Below are 14,970 nucleotides of genomic sequence, written 5' to 3'. Positions count from 1 at the left end.
TTAGGAAATGATTCCTATGAGTCTCTATTCCAACACTTTATTGCATGAAAAATTTCCTTTCAAAAACCCATATATTGTTGGAAACTACATTATAAAGTCGCTGCTCACTATAGTGAACCGTCTGTGGATCAGCAATGATTTCACTATAAACGGTGACTCACTATATTCAAAGTATTATTTATTGAAAATAGTAATTGCAAAACACTTAATTTGGTTTGTAAATTATTAACTAGCTAAATATAGGGAGTTTCTTTACAACATAGTTCCCTTAGAGCGTATTCCTTCCTATAGCGCATTTTTCAATCCGAACTTTAAATAGTAATCAAAGTATTCTCCATATAATGAAGTGGTTGTCTACATATAACGAACTTTCTATACGTTCATCGTTTCAAATTTGTCATTTCTAGAATTTTTGAGATCTTTTTCATTGTTGTAGTAAGTTGCGATTCAGTTTCCTATGTGCACATTTTTGGAAACACTCGCTTTATTCATCCCACTTATTTTAAACTCTCTTTATTAAGTGTATTGTTTCATCTTAAACTAAAAATTTTACTTTTATTCTTTTGAACTTATCAAATAGAAATTTTCTTAAACATTTGTTTTAATACCTGCCACTAAAAATGAATTATAAGTTTCTTATCTGCTCATTATAAACGTATGAAATAATATTAGTTAGATAATAGTTCGGGCATGACCATTAAAAACGTTAATCACCGCTGAGTGCTCTCTATATTCCCATAGTGCGTAACGTTTTTTTTGCTTATTTTCCATTTTCGTTTTTTAAAAGCTCTTAAAGGTGCTTTTTTCATTGAAGGTTTTTTAAAAGTGCTTAATATTCCCTTTTTGAAAATGAGATTATTTTTTTTAACCATGTCGGTTTTCGTCATGTATTGTGCAAAAGTGCGGTTTTCACATTGTTCTATTCAACGTTTTCACAATCCATTTTGGCGTACCGTTGGTCCGTAGCGTATGCAAGGGCCAATCATTTTACATGTTTGATGAAATATTTGCGAGTCCGCATGTGCTCCTACTGAGCTGCATTCGCTGAGATTCTACATTTCTCATGTGCAAATCTGCTGCATTTTGAAAGACATTCTCAATTTTAGGCTTCCTTTTCCTCCCTCTGAAATCTAACCGAAAAAAACTTTTGTTTTTTTATGGTGGCTAATATAATCAAGAAAAAAGTTCTTTGTCAGAAACTTGTTACTTTATCATGATCATGTAAAGTCTTTGAAAATTATTTTGCATTTTGTTAATGTATATAGTGTGACCACTGTACTGACGTAAAATATTTTCAGTGTTAGGGGGACTATGGTTTAGAATCCCCTTCCCGTCAGGCTAACCGTGGGAGATTTTCATGGTTTTCTTCTCCATGTAAAGCAAATGCGGGTTGTTTCCATCAAAAAGTCCCCCAAGAAAGGGTAGTTAATCCCAATGCTTGTTCAGGAGTTTATTTGTCTTCTGGGTTCGGTTGAGAATTACAAGGCTACGGAGTTGAACACTGGTATAGTCGCTGACACAAAATTGTGTCGGTTGGTTGTTCATCAACGGTTATAAAATTAAATAAAACTCCAAAAGTAATTTTCTTGGTCCTTTTTTGTTAAGATGTAAAAAGTTTTTGAAATGATGCGATTTTAATATTTTGCGCAAGCATTGCTCCTGTCCGCTTGTCAGCAAAAAGAAAATTCTAAAACCTCGCTTTAAATATTTGAACGGCACATACAGAGACGACATTAAATTCGACACAATGCATAAATATCGCTGCAGACCCTCTTGAAACGGAAGGTTTTCCATCAAAGAGTGGGCGCCAAATGTTTTATTGACCTATCATAAATAGGGAAAAGATAAGAACAACTAAAAGTCACACCTTATCACCCAACGCCCGATTTCCGAAACTCAATCGGCAGAAATAAAATGTCGAGCGGGAGCAGTAATAGTTCTGAAAATACTCCACTTCTAAATGGAAGTCACGAGGGCCCCTGCTATGCCTACTCCTACACGCAAAGGTATGATTTCTTTTCTTCCCCCCCTCCCAGTGTCGGTGCTATCATTGACCTTAAATCTTTACATGTTAATTTTATCATCAAACTATTATTATCATTTTAATATTTGGCTTAAGCGAATTATTTTATGCGGAATAGAATTTTACTATCAAAATAGTTGAGCTTAAATATTAATTTCAAATAGTAGGTTGTTAAAATTTAACTATTTTTAACCTCTCGGAAAATGAAAGAATATTTCGTTGGAAATAATTCCGTGCCGTAGAATAACTTACCGCTTATATTAACAACTAAAATGAATTTAGATTTATAAGAATAAATATCGTTTGATATTTTAAAAAAAATAAATTCTCCACTGATTTTACACTCCTCTTTCCAGATGACTCTAATCGTGTCCAAATATTTCTACATGCCACTACCTTGATCCTAGTCCTCTGCGACCACCTATCTTTGAAATAGGTTCTCAACGGTTTAAGTAAAATAATTAGAATCTGATATTTAAATTAAGAGATAGAAAAATAAAAAAATTGATTCAAACCTCTAAATAATTTGAACGAGTGGGCGCACTTAAAAAGATTCTGAATTGTAGGAACAAGAAATGGCACATATTGATATTTAGCATCGAAAAGGTATTCAAAGAAAAGTATCAATACTACACAATATAGAATAGCAATCGTTATTAAATTTTGATAAATGTTTTAGTTTATTGATACTCATAATAATGCATTAGTATCAAAAGACGATAATAATTATGAAGAAAATATGCTGATGCATTAAAATTATGAAGAAACAAAATATGTAATTATAAAGCGGTGACGAAAACAATAATTCTAACTAATAATCTTCTAAACGAGTCAAATTTAGGTTATAACGATTCCGATAAGGCAGCATTTTCATTTAGCCAAAAAATACTAATTTATTTCTTAAAAGATTCTTTTTAGTAGAAACTTGTTAAAAAATTGTCAAAAAAATAAAATACATACGATACAATATGGGGTAAAATCGAGATACTATAGTTTGCAATCGAATGCTTCGGATTCTTGTATTCAATTCAAGAATGTCTGGGTCTTAACCTCCTAGAACAAAGGACTCGTCAATTGCTTACACCAGTGGTTAATTATATTAGGATCCAATCGATTATTTATGTAATATTTCGTCTGACATTATTTTAAGTAAAATGCCAATAAAAATGAAATATATTTAAAAATGCAGATTTAATTTTTTAATAACAATACATTGAATAAATTAAGAATTGCGTTAGTATTCGTTTTTAGCAAATCAAAATAAATGAATTCGTTGATAAAGAAATATGTTTCCCTAATAACCAATTTCAAAATTTATAGCAGTTCTTTTTAGTTTTCATTTCAAAGAAAATCTTCATTTGACATATTTTATTCATTTTTAACTTATGTATATGCACAAAGAAAAAAAAATCGTAGACTTATAAATTACTTCAGTATTATAGACTGTTCAAGTAGTACAAGATTATTAATGAAAAAATTTCATTCCTATCATTAAATATTTTCATTGATTAGTATGTTCAAAATTGTCTTTATATACTTTATTAATGAAATCGGGATTCCGTCGTAAGAGAGTCTAACATTTAGAGTTCCATTAACGAATAAAATTTGGTTTGCATAATTTTGCGAATTTCGCCGTCCGGCTCAACGCATGCAATTCGTTTCGAGTCGTGAGCTTCGCCCCCTCCTTCACCTCAAGTAATATAAAATGCTTACTAGTTGGTAATATTAAGGAAACATACCATAAAATAATATTCTTTTTTTTATTTCATTTTATTTTATAACCGTCGTTGAACAGCCTAACCAATTTTTTGGGTTTACGACGACTAATGTTCGACTCTGTAGTCTTGTAATTTTGAACCCAATCCAGAAGACAAGGGAATCAAGTATTGGGAGAAATGTCCCTTCGTCGAGGACTTTTTGATGGAACTAACCTGCATTTACGTTACATGGAGAGGAAAACCTCCCACGGTTAGCCTGATGACAAGGGGACTCTAATCCGTGATCCGTTTACCTCTGAGGATGTTTTACGCCAGCACTGTGGTTGGAGCAAGCTGGATGGAAAATTCGTATCGACTAGCCATCGTTGGGATTCAAACCCGGTTCACCCCATTGGAAGGCGAACTCCTTATGCCCTGATCCACCACGGTTCTGCTTTACTTCTTTGAAATTTCGAGTTTCACGCTCAGTGGCAATACTTTTTATTTTATTTTACACGACAAGTATACACGCCATGCGCACTGCAATAAAGATTCGCACCCTTATGCTTCGTAATAGTATTGCGTCTTTATGCAAGTGATTAAGTTTGATTTAGAATAATTATTACAAACGATTTCGAATACAATGATGATGAGTTTCCATTTTTAAGATTCTCTTTATTAAATGTTTTAAGCTCTTGTGGTAATATATTTAAAATTGTTAAAATATGATAAAAAGTACTTTTTAATATTTGTTTTACATAATACTGTTTACAATTTCAAAATACTTTATCCATCAAAAACCTATGCGTTTACCCAGATCGGAAATTCTAAGTTTGTATCAAAAACTGAAATAAATTAATCAAGTATTAAATTAATTTTTTTATTTATTGATTATATGAAATTAATCAAATGTATGCAAATTTATTTTTATGAGTAATAAGTTAAAAAAACATAAATTAAAATCAATTGCTGATGAAGATGGTATCACAATTTTGGATTTTACTTTATTAATGGTAATAAAAAAAATAGAAATATNCCTGATGACAAGGGGACTCTAACCCGTGATCCGTTTACCTCTGAGGATGTTTTACGTCAGCACTGTGGTTGGAGCAAGCTGGATGGGAAATTCGTATCGATCAGCCATCGTTAGGATTCAAACCCGGTTCACCTCATTGGGAGGCGAACTCTTTATCACCTGATCCACCACGGTTCTGCTTTCATCATCATATCTGGCTAGACAGCCCAGGGTGGGCCAGTGCCTTCCTTTAAATTCGAATCCACTTCTCTCTACTTTTGACACTTGTTCGCCAGTTTTTCTCCTTTAGAGTAAGGAAATCAGTCTCAACTAAATCCAGCCATCTCAGCCTAGGTCTACCTCTTTTCCTGTTCGTTAGGGGTTTGTGTAACAGGATTTTTTTTAAATTTGAGTCATCATTCCTTCTGAAAATGTGAGCTGCCCAGTTCATTCGATGTATTTTAATGAATTTCACAATATCTGGCTCTCTGTAGATTTTATACAGTTCAACGGTTCTGCTTTACTTCCTTGAAATTTCGAGTTTCAAGCTCAGTGGCAATAGTTTTTATTTTATTTTACACGACAAGAATAAACACGCCATGCGCACTGCAATAAAGATTCGCACCCTTATGCTTCGTAATAGTATTGCGTCTTTATGCAAGTGATTAAGTTTGATTTAGAATAATTATTGCAAACGATTTCGAATGCAATGATGATGAGTTTCCATTTTTAAGATTCTCTTTATTATATGTTTTAAGCTTTTGTGGTAATATATTTAAAATTGTTAAAATATGATAAAAAGTACTTTTTAACATTTGTTTTACATAATACTGTTTACAATTTCAAAATACTTTATCCATCAAAAACCTATGCGTTTACCCAGATCGGAAATTCTAAGTTTGTATCAAAAACTGAAATAAATTAATCAAGTATTAAATTAATTTTTTTATTTATTGATTATATGAAATTAATCAAATGTATGCAAATTTATTTTTATGAGTAATAAGTTAAAAAAACATAAATTAAAATCAATTGCTGATGAAGATGGTATCACAATTTTGGATTTTACTTTATTAATGGTAATAAAAAAAATAGAAATATTTGCATCTCTTAATTAACTAGTATATCCTTGTTCAGTCAGCGTATTATTTACATGAAATTGCCAAGGAGTATTTGAACGAAATTTTTATCTTCTCATCCTATCCAATTTCTCTCCCCCCCCCCCTAAACTATCATGCTGTCACGTGACAAAAAACGTTCAAAATGTTTCATTTGAATCCGGCTTTTTTGGAATCAATCCAACGGAAACCAGATCGAATTTTATTTCAGTTGTTTAACGTCTGGTTAAGCAACTGAATTATGGCCCTTGAATTATGTTTTCGTTCTTAGATTTACCAAAAATATGTGTTTTTATTGATAAAACACATCTTTTTAGGCATTTAAAAGATGATGAGGTTTAGGAGGAGTAAAAAAATTGCACTTCACTAAAGAGATTTTTATCGAACAAGATAAAATATTTGTTCTAAGAACGTTTATTATCGAGAACAATAGGGAATCAATAGAAACTTTTTATTCATCTTTCCTTTATCATTTTTATCGTTACATGCGTTTTTATTAGACTCTATTCATATTATTTTTATAAAAAAAAAATTCCCACGTTTATCTAGTATTTAAAAAGACCAACGAAAAATCAGTCTGATATGGATTGTCAGTGTATATAGATTATATCAGAGGTTTATGAAGTGTAATCCGTGCAATTATTTCGACATGTATTTATGGATGGTGTTTTCAATATAAATGTAAACAACAACAAGCTCGAGCTCTTGATCTGCAGGTTAAAAAATATACAACTGCTTACTACAACTTATTCTGTGAGGCGATATTTTCAAACAGATAATTTTGTTTTTAATGAAGGAAATAAATTATATAATTTCTAAGCTAAAATCTGCTGTATTTCATTAGATATTAAATAATTCTGGAGAGTTTGAAGTGAAAATTTGTTTTAGTTATTTATAGGTGTATCGTTAAATTAAGGTGACATGGTTGCTAGATTTAAAAAAGAACTTGCTTTAAAAACAGTCCAGATTTGGCCTCGTTTTACTTCTTTATTGCTATTCGTTCCTGTTGCAATCATTGCACCATCATATGTTAGTGTTAGCATATCGTTCGAGCAGCGTAATTAAGCTTATTTTACAAACCATCATTTAGGTTTAAGTTTTGATGTCGGTGTATTGTTGATGAGGTAAGAAGTGCTTTATAACTATTAGGACTGGGCTATAAATCGATGTATCGCGACATATCGATTTAACGCCTATATCGGCAAGTCGATACAGCGACTTTCGTTCCAGGCGATGCATCAGATTTCTGATGCATCAGAAATCTTCGCATTAGTCGTCGACCAACAATTGAAATGTATTTTAAACATACATACATACATATATATATAAATAAATATATACGCCGAAGAACCATTACATTATGACCACCCTGCTAATAACATGTAGGACCACAAATGCTCTATTGGATTAAGGTCAGGTGAATTTGGGGGCCAAGACATGACTTGAAAGTCTCTGGAATGTTCCTCGAACCAATCCATGACGATTCGACCCTTATGACATAGTGCATTATAGTAAACACCATCCCCCTCCCCGCAGGAAAAACCATTGCCATGAATGGGTGAACCTGGTCAACAACTATGTTCAAGTAGCTTACAGACGTCAGAGAGTGTTCTATGTGGATTATGGGTCCTAATGAGCCCCATGAAAACATTGTTTCTGGGCGAGAAACCATGAAAACCTGGGTGAGCCCATTGTTATAGATGGAGGGTGGTCATAATNAAAAGATAGCTATTCTGATGCATAATCACAAAATTTTATAGAATTAACGATATTTATTTTCGATAAAATTGTAAAACTTAGTAAATGTTATATGGCATTTTAAAAGCATTTATATATATATATATATATATATCATAATAAATAAAAACAAAAAAACACAAGAACATTAAGAAGAAGAAAAAAAAACATTGTTTTGATCTTTTTTTCTGGTTTTTTGTTATTTTTATTATTATTTTTCTTTCCCCCCCTTTTTTCATTGTTCTGTAATTTTTCCCTTGTTATCATAAAAGAAAACCTATTTTTGGAAATGACAGATACACACACTTGATATTTTTAATTCTTTTTCCTTCCAGTCGAGAAGACGATGATGAAGAAAATGGCGAAAAAATGGATCCCTCCCTTTCTCCTGATTCAACTTGGATGAGGGAGAAACTTCCCCAAATTCTCAGCCTCATACAAAAAATTTTCTTTATCCTATTATTCATTTTATGCACGGTGAGTTTCTTCTTTTTAATCGTGATACCATTAATGTGCACATTACCTGACTAACCTCCAGATAAAACTCTGCCAGAGGGCGGAATCAAGAGTCTTCCACATTTGACTAAAATAATGAGCATATTAAAGGCTTCCGTATAGTTTAAATTCAAACTTCTCTGTCTTTTACTTTCTTGTAATAATATGGTAACTTAATTCTCATTAATTTAGTTATCATAACTCTCATTTAATTGTGATAATATTTAAAGCCGTTTAACTACTATTTGTATTTAATGAGATGCTTGCAAGTGACGTATAGTGCGGCTTTCAGGAGAACTCCTCCAGACATCAGTCTCGCGTTATAGCGGGTACCATAGTTACGTGGGAAAGTCACTTCGAATAGCTGTGTGGGGTGAATAGTTTTGTCTTAATGTAATCTTGGCATAGGTCGGAGTGAGAAAACCAATCCGCACCTTCATTCTTAGATTGCACCCCCATTAGAAATGTGCTCTCACTTGTTACCATAGCAGCAGACAGTTCCATACTTTGAGTCCAGTGGAGTGTTCCTCAAAGCAGCACTATAGTGTGAGCATATCGATCCTGAATGGTTGTTGAAACGTGGTATTTGTTTACTTCAGTAACTGTACTTTCCATTTCTAGTCAGCTAAGTCCGTCAAGTATCAATTCTCTTAATTTGACACATTCTATATTCTTTTACAAAGATTTCAATTCTTTCATTATATATTTCTTACTTAACACAAAGACGGGCACGAAGCCATGTAGAACATAAACAAACTAATTATTCATCGCAGTTGTTGGTTACAAAAAACAAAAATTCATCATGGTTACAATAAAATACATAAAGAAATAATAAATTTAAGTTAAGTAAAAGTTGTAGACGAGAAAGAATAATATTTCAACAAGAACGATCTGGTTTACTGCATTGTATATAAATAACTCCACCATGCTATTATAATAAGCCAAATAAATTGGTATTTTTTTTGATAAAATATTAGTTTATTGTCGAGTTATTTATAATAGACGTTTTTGCAAATGAACTAAAGAAAATAGTATACAACTAGGAGACTTCGCCCCCTGCTCGCTGGCCCTCGCCAACCCTCGGAACTGCTTTCGCAATTCATTTCGGATTGCTTTGCAATCCGATGCTCGCTTTACCAACACCTCCTAGAAAAGAGTAGGCCTCTGCACGGGTTATCATAAATATCCTTTAGTAGTCCAAACGTAATGACATATTTCGTATTTTCAACCACTGCGCAGCTTAGTACCCCGAAAGTAATGACATCTTTCTTATTTTTCATCAACTGCGCAGTTAACTTCGTCACATCGGACTACTAAATTGATCCGTGCTGAGGCCTTCCTTCTTCTAGGAGGTATTGGCTTTACTCGCTCATTGGATACGTTCTTAACGTCTAGCTTTTGTATACTTTTTTGAACACTGAAGTTCCGAAAACTTTTCACTGTAGAAAATTCTAAACCTGTCCATTTCAATATTAATTTGAAATCGCAAACATATTTTTCTTAATCACACTATACTAAATTTCAGTTGTTGAGAAAAGTAACTTTTGTAAGTTTTGTTTTAAAGTCTTTCCCACCAAAGGGCTAAAACTATGTGTTGTAAAACAATATGAAATAGTACTGAACGCCGGATGTAAAGCATCGGCTTCGATGTAGATAATTTTGTGAGAATTTTTTTTAAAATTCGGTGAGAATTCACCCGATTAGACATATGCTCACTACGTGCTCTTGCGCGCCGAAGCCTATCAATTAAAACGTATTAGCGTTTTATATAATATAGTTTAGCCATATGACGTGCTCTTGCGCGCCGAAGACCATCAATTAAAAATGAAAACTGTTGCCAACGCGAGAAAAGAAATATCATCGGTTTTATTGATACATACGTATTAGCGTTTTATACTTGTATAATATAGATAGATAGATATATTATGTATTATATTCTTTTCCTGGACTTTGGGATACGGAGAGAGCAATTTCAGACTTTTGTCTCGCTCTCTCGATAGAAGAGGTTTTGCTTTTATAACTTCCGGAGCTGGTACCCCCTGAAGACGTCAGCCTTGGTTGTCATATTTATCCATTTAATTTCATATTTTCATTGTCTCTTTTGTTTAAATTCCTTTTGGATTCACTGCTGCTAAGCCCGTTTTTCCATTGGAAGTATTATTATTTTTAATTGCTTTTAAATTTCTTTTCTTACAAAATGTAAGTTGTTACAATTAGGGTTCAAAAAATGTATTTATTGAGAATGTGTGGTTACCGGGCACTGTTTATTATTCATTATGTTTTCAGGTATCTTTGAGCTTTGTTGATGTAGAGAATGGAGAATGGAACTCGACTTTTATTTCAAGAGGGCGGACTAACAGTATCCTTTTTTTTTATTGTACTTCACTCAAGTCTGACACAATATTCAAAACGAGCTTAAAAATTTAAAGTTTAGAACAATAATTATCATTATTTTTATAGTAAAATGTACAATAGTTATGATACCATATATTTTTCAATTACAATAATAAATAGTTATTATTAATTTACATACTTCAAAAGCACCTTAGCTAAAAAAAAAAAATAAATAAATAAAAAAAAAAAAAAAAAAAAAAAAAAAAAAAAAAAAAGCAAAGAAAGAAATTTAAAATATTTACAACCACCAACAAATAAATATTTATAACCGGCGTTGGACAGCCGACCCGATTTCGGGTTTACGATTACTAATGTTCAACTCCGTAGCCTTGTGATTTTGAAACCAATCCAGAAGACAAGGGAACTCCTGGGTCAAGTATTGGGAGAAATTCGACTTCGTGGAGGATTTATTGGCGGAACTAACCCTTATTTGCATAACATGGAGAGGGACACCACAGTTAGCCTGAGGGCGTGGGGACTCTAGCCCATGATCCGTCTACCACTGAGGATATTTTACTTCAGCTCTGTCGTCGGTGCGAGCTGAGTGCGGAATTAGTATCGACCAGCCAATGCTGGAATTCGAACCCTGTTCACCTCATTTGAAGGCCAACCCTGACTGGTCCTCGTTAAATTGTTCTATCGTAAAGTGCTCGACTTCGCGTGCAGGTCGTCGGGCTACCGAAGCGGGGGGTGCTATTCCCTCTGCAGAGGATCAAAATTGTGATGGCATGTTTTCGGTTCATCCTCAGGGATGTTTCCCAGACCGTCGCCAGCCCAAGTGCGACGTAAATTAACAACAACAACAAAGTGGTGACTATTGATGGTGCCTAACTGGAGACATCAGAGTGCGAAGGGTTAACTTAAATAGAGTAATCATTTACATAATTTTTACACAACAGTTATTACCGTAAAGAGAGCTAAAAGAAAAAACCAATAATTTTATTTTTGTTAGATCTAAAATGAAAAGCGTCGTATATACAGTCCCTAGCCAAATTATTAGACGTACTATAAAGATTCTATGTAAAATCTTAATTATCAGGTGATACTCTATACAGCTTTACTGTTTTTCGTGGCTGAAACCAGTTTGCACTTGTTTACATTTGTGTATCAATCGCAAGCATTGCGATGCAATACCTTAAAAATAAATACAAATAGGAAGTACAGTGAATTCGCGATAACTCGAATCTGATAGGACTCACGAAAAACTTCGACGTATCGGAAGTTCGACTTAACGTTAGTTTCGGTTTTGGACTTTCAAAATATTGTCGGATTATTTAATTAATGCTTATTAATTACAAATCTTCTAAATGCTCACAATATTTAAGATCATTTTTCTGACAAGCCATTTACGATAAGACTGTTTGAAGCACTTTATGATACCCTGGTCTATCGACTGCAACTTTGCTGTTGTGTTTGGCGGGAGAAACTGCAAGTTTACTGCTTTCAAATTAGGTAGATCATTATGCGCTGTGCTTTTATCCATAAAGAGTATCACTTTTCTTTTCTTAGCGAAGAATTTCCCATCCAATTTTCTTAAGTCTTCAAGTAAAACTGATGTCATCCAAAACTTTTTGTTAGACTTGTAATCCAAAGGATACCTTTTTACATTCTTGAAACATCGGGGATTTCGGTATTTTCCGATAACAAGTAAAGGCAATTTCTTTGTCCCCGACGCTTTTCCTTCAACTAGGACAGTCAAACGTTCCTTGCTCATTCAAGACATTTAAAAAATAAACCTATTTCATCAATGTTGAAAACATAATTTTAACTGTATCCTTGAAGTAAATTTGGTAACGTTTCATTTAACCACTTTTCACATACTTCAAGAGGGACAGCTTTAGCTTCTCTATGAAGAGTGCGAAAGACATCGTGTGTGTTTTGCAAAGGAAGGGGCAAGATATCAGCTCCTAGGTTTTTTTTCTTGCTTTAAAAGATTAAAAAAAATCGAGTTAAAGGGAGTAAAATTCGAGTAATCGAGAATAATTAACATGAAATTGAAGATAAAAGGGTCGGGACCTCATGAAAATATCGAGTTATAGTAATATTCGAGTTATCGTACTTCGAGTTATAGCGAATTGACTGTATATAAAAAATTTCCTGAATAAAAACCCATTACAGGTATATTTAAATATAAAAGTATTGCATATAAACTCGTGCAAGACATGTCAATATAAAAAAACGAAAGTACGTCTAATAATTTGGTCTAATTATTATAATATACTATTATAATATACTATTATAATATAGGATATGATAAATATTCTAGGTTTATATAATATATCGTCGAATTCATCCAATCGTCGAATTTATATTACATATCGTCTGATTTAACGAACTGATACACTAACGTAAACAAGTGCAAACCGGATTCAGTAGCGTAAAAAAAAAATAAAACTNAATAAACTAAAAAAACTAAATATTATTTAGTTTATTTAGTTTATTTGGTTTTTAAGTGTTTTTTTAAGTATTTTTTGTGTGTTTTTTTTAGTGTTCTTTTTAGTGTTTTTTTAAGTGTTTTTTTTAGTGTTTTATTTAGTGTTTTTTTCTGTTTTTTTTTGTTTTTTTAAGTTTTTTTTTAGTTTTTTTTTAGTTTTTTTTAATTTTATAACCGTCACAGAGCAGCCGACCCAATTTAATGGGTTTACGACTGCTAATGTTCAACTCCGTTGCCTTGTAATTTTGATCTCAATCTAGAAGACAAGGGAACTCCTGGATCGAGTATTGGGAGAAATTTTGCTTTCGTGGAGGACTTCTTGTTGGAGCTAACCCACACTTGCGTTACATGGAGAGGAAGACCACGAAAACCTCCCACGGTTAGCCTGACGGCAAGGGGACTCTAACCCACGATCCGTCTACCACTGGGAACATTTCACGTCAGTACTGTGTTCGGTGCAAGCCGGATACGGAATTTGTATCAACTAGGATTTGAACCTGGTTCGCCTCATTGAAAGGCGAACGCTCTATCCCCTGAGCCATCGCGGCTCAGCAATTTATATTGCATCCGGGAAAAAAAATATGATTTTATAGCAAAAACTGTTGGTGAGGCACTCATTTAAGAGGTTGCAGCGATACTTTTTTGTATGCCAACAAAATAAAAAATAAGTAAAACACACATACACACAGTTGGAGTACTTTTGGTAAAGTTTTGATTAACTGGATGTAAAGTTTTACGGTTCCCAGCAGATCACCGAAGTCAAGCTTCACTGGCTACGATGAGTGTGTGGGTGGGTGACCACTTGGATCAGCCTGCGTAGGGACCGAGGGTGTGCGGTATTGGTCCTCGTTAAACTGTTCTACCGTAAAGTGCTCGACTTCGCGTGCAGGTCGTTGGGCTACCGAAGCGGGGGTGCCATCCCCTCTGCAGAGGATCAAAATTGTGATGGCATGTCTTCGGATCATCCTCAGGGATGTTTCCCAGACCGTCGCCAATGGCCCATTGTGTAGCTCTAGTGCAACGTAAGTGAACAAGAGCAAGAGAGGGGATGTAAAGTAACTGTTCTTCTATGTTGTAAAAAAGAGGAAAGAAAATTATTTATAAATCAGAATTGATTGATCAACTCTACAAAATCATGTATAAAACTAAAAGACTTATCGATACAATTGATAAAACAGAATTAATTCCACATCTTTTTTAATGTATGCAATATAATTTGTTGCACTTCCCGGTGACTTTACGTTCTTAGATTAAGCAAAACAAGTTATTGGATTAGAGATTAACTGTATATTTAGTATCATTTGGCATGACGCTATTGCTATAGGCCAACTCATGATACTCAAAATTTACCATACTCGAGCAATTTTCTTTGTCACAGTTTGTTACAATTACAATTTTTTCTATGCAATTTTCTCTTCTTCCTTTTAACAGGTCCGTATAAAGTATATTATCACAATACCGATATTAAATACCTTATATTTGGTATACATTAAAACAACAGATGTTACTACAGTACCAGCAACATCAATTGTACTAATTATCAAAGTTATTTTGCATTATTGGCATCAATAATAATATGGTACTATTTTACGGCCGACCGAAACGAATCAGTGCCTTTCAATCATTAATTTTGTTTTTTACTCAATTTAAAAAAAAAAAAAATTCAACTGTCGATTTTAAATCATGTAGTTTTATATAAGCATTCAAAAGCGCAGGTATAAACAAAATAAATGTATGGTTTGAGAACATTTTAGGAATACTAATTCGGTGACGTAGTCCCTATCTACGCTTATTATTGATCTTTCCTGACATGACGAATAAAAATGAGTAAATATCAAAGACTTCTGCAAGCAACTTATTTTTTTTGTTTGTATAACAGTAAGTTAGCAAACATGACTGACTATAGGGTTAACATACTGGTTCATAGGGCGGGCTGCATTCACACAGAAGAAAGGACACAGAACGCAGATAGAGAGAACGTTACATTCAGGCCTACGTTGGGATTCGAACCCACAACCATTGGCCATGTAGTCCAGTACAGTAACCACTAGACCAGT

The 14,970-nt window shown here is 33.4% G+C and overlaps 1 protein-coding gene across 1 annotated transcript in view; it reads left to right on the top strand.

Annotated features, from left to right (window-relative positions):
* Positions 1 to 1,873: 1,873 nt before the first annotated feature.
* The window catches only part of LOC107451892 (P protein), a 38,100-nt gene continuing 25,003 nt past the window's right edge, over positions 1,874 to 14,970 (top strand). The window contains exons 1-3 of the mRNA XM_071178238.1: positions 1,874 to 2,006; positions 7,926 to 8,067; positions 10,372 to 10,444. The gene's annotated coding sequence lies outside the window, so the exon portion shown is untranslated. The remainder of the gene's footprint in view (positions 2,007 to 7,925; positions 8,068 to 10,371; positions 10,445 to 14,970) is intronic.

Source organism: Parasteatoda tepidariorum, chromosome 3, assembly GCF_043381705.1.
Source record: "Parasteatoda tepidariorum isolate YZ-2023 chromosome 3, CAS_Ptep_4.0, whole genome shotgun sequence".
In the NCBI taxonomy this organism is placed as follows: domain Eukaryota; kingdom Metazoa; phylum Arthropoda; class Arachnida; order Araneae; family Theridiidae; genus Parasteatoda; species Parasteatoda tepidariorum.
This window is presented reverse-complemented; position numbering and strand designations above follow the sequence as displayed.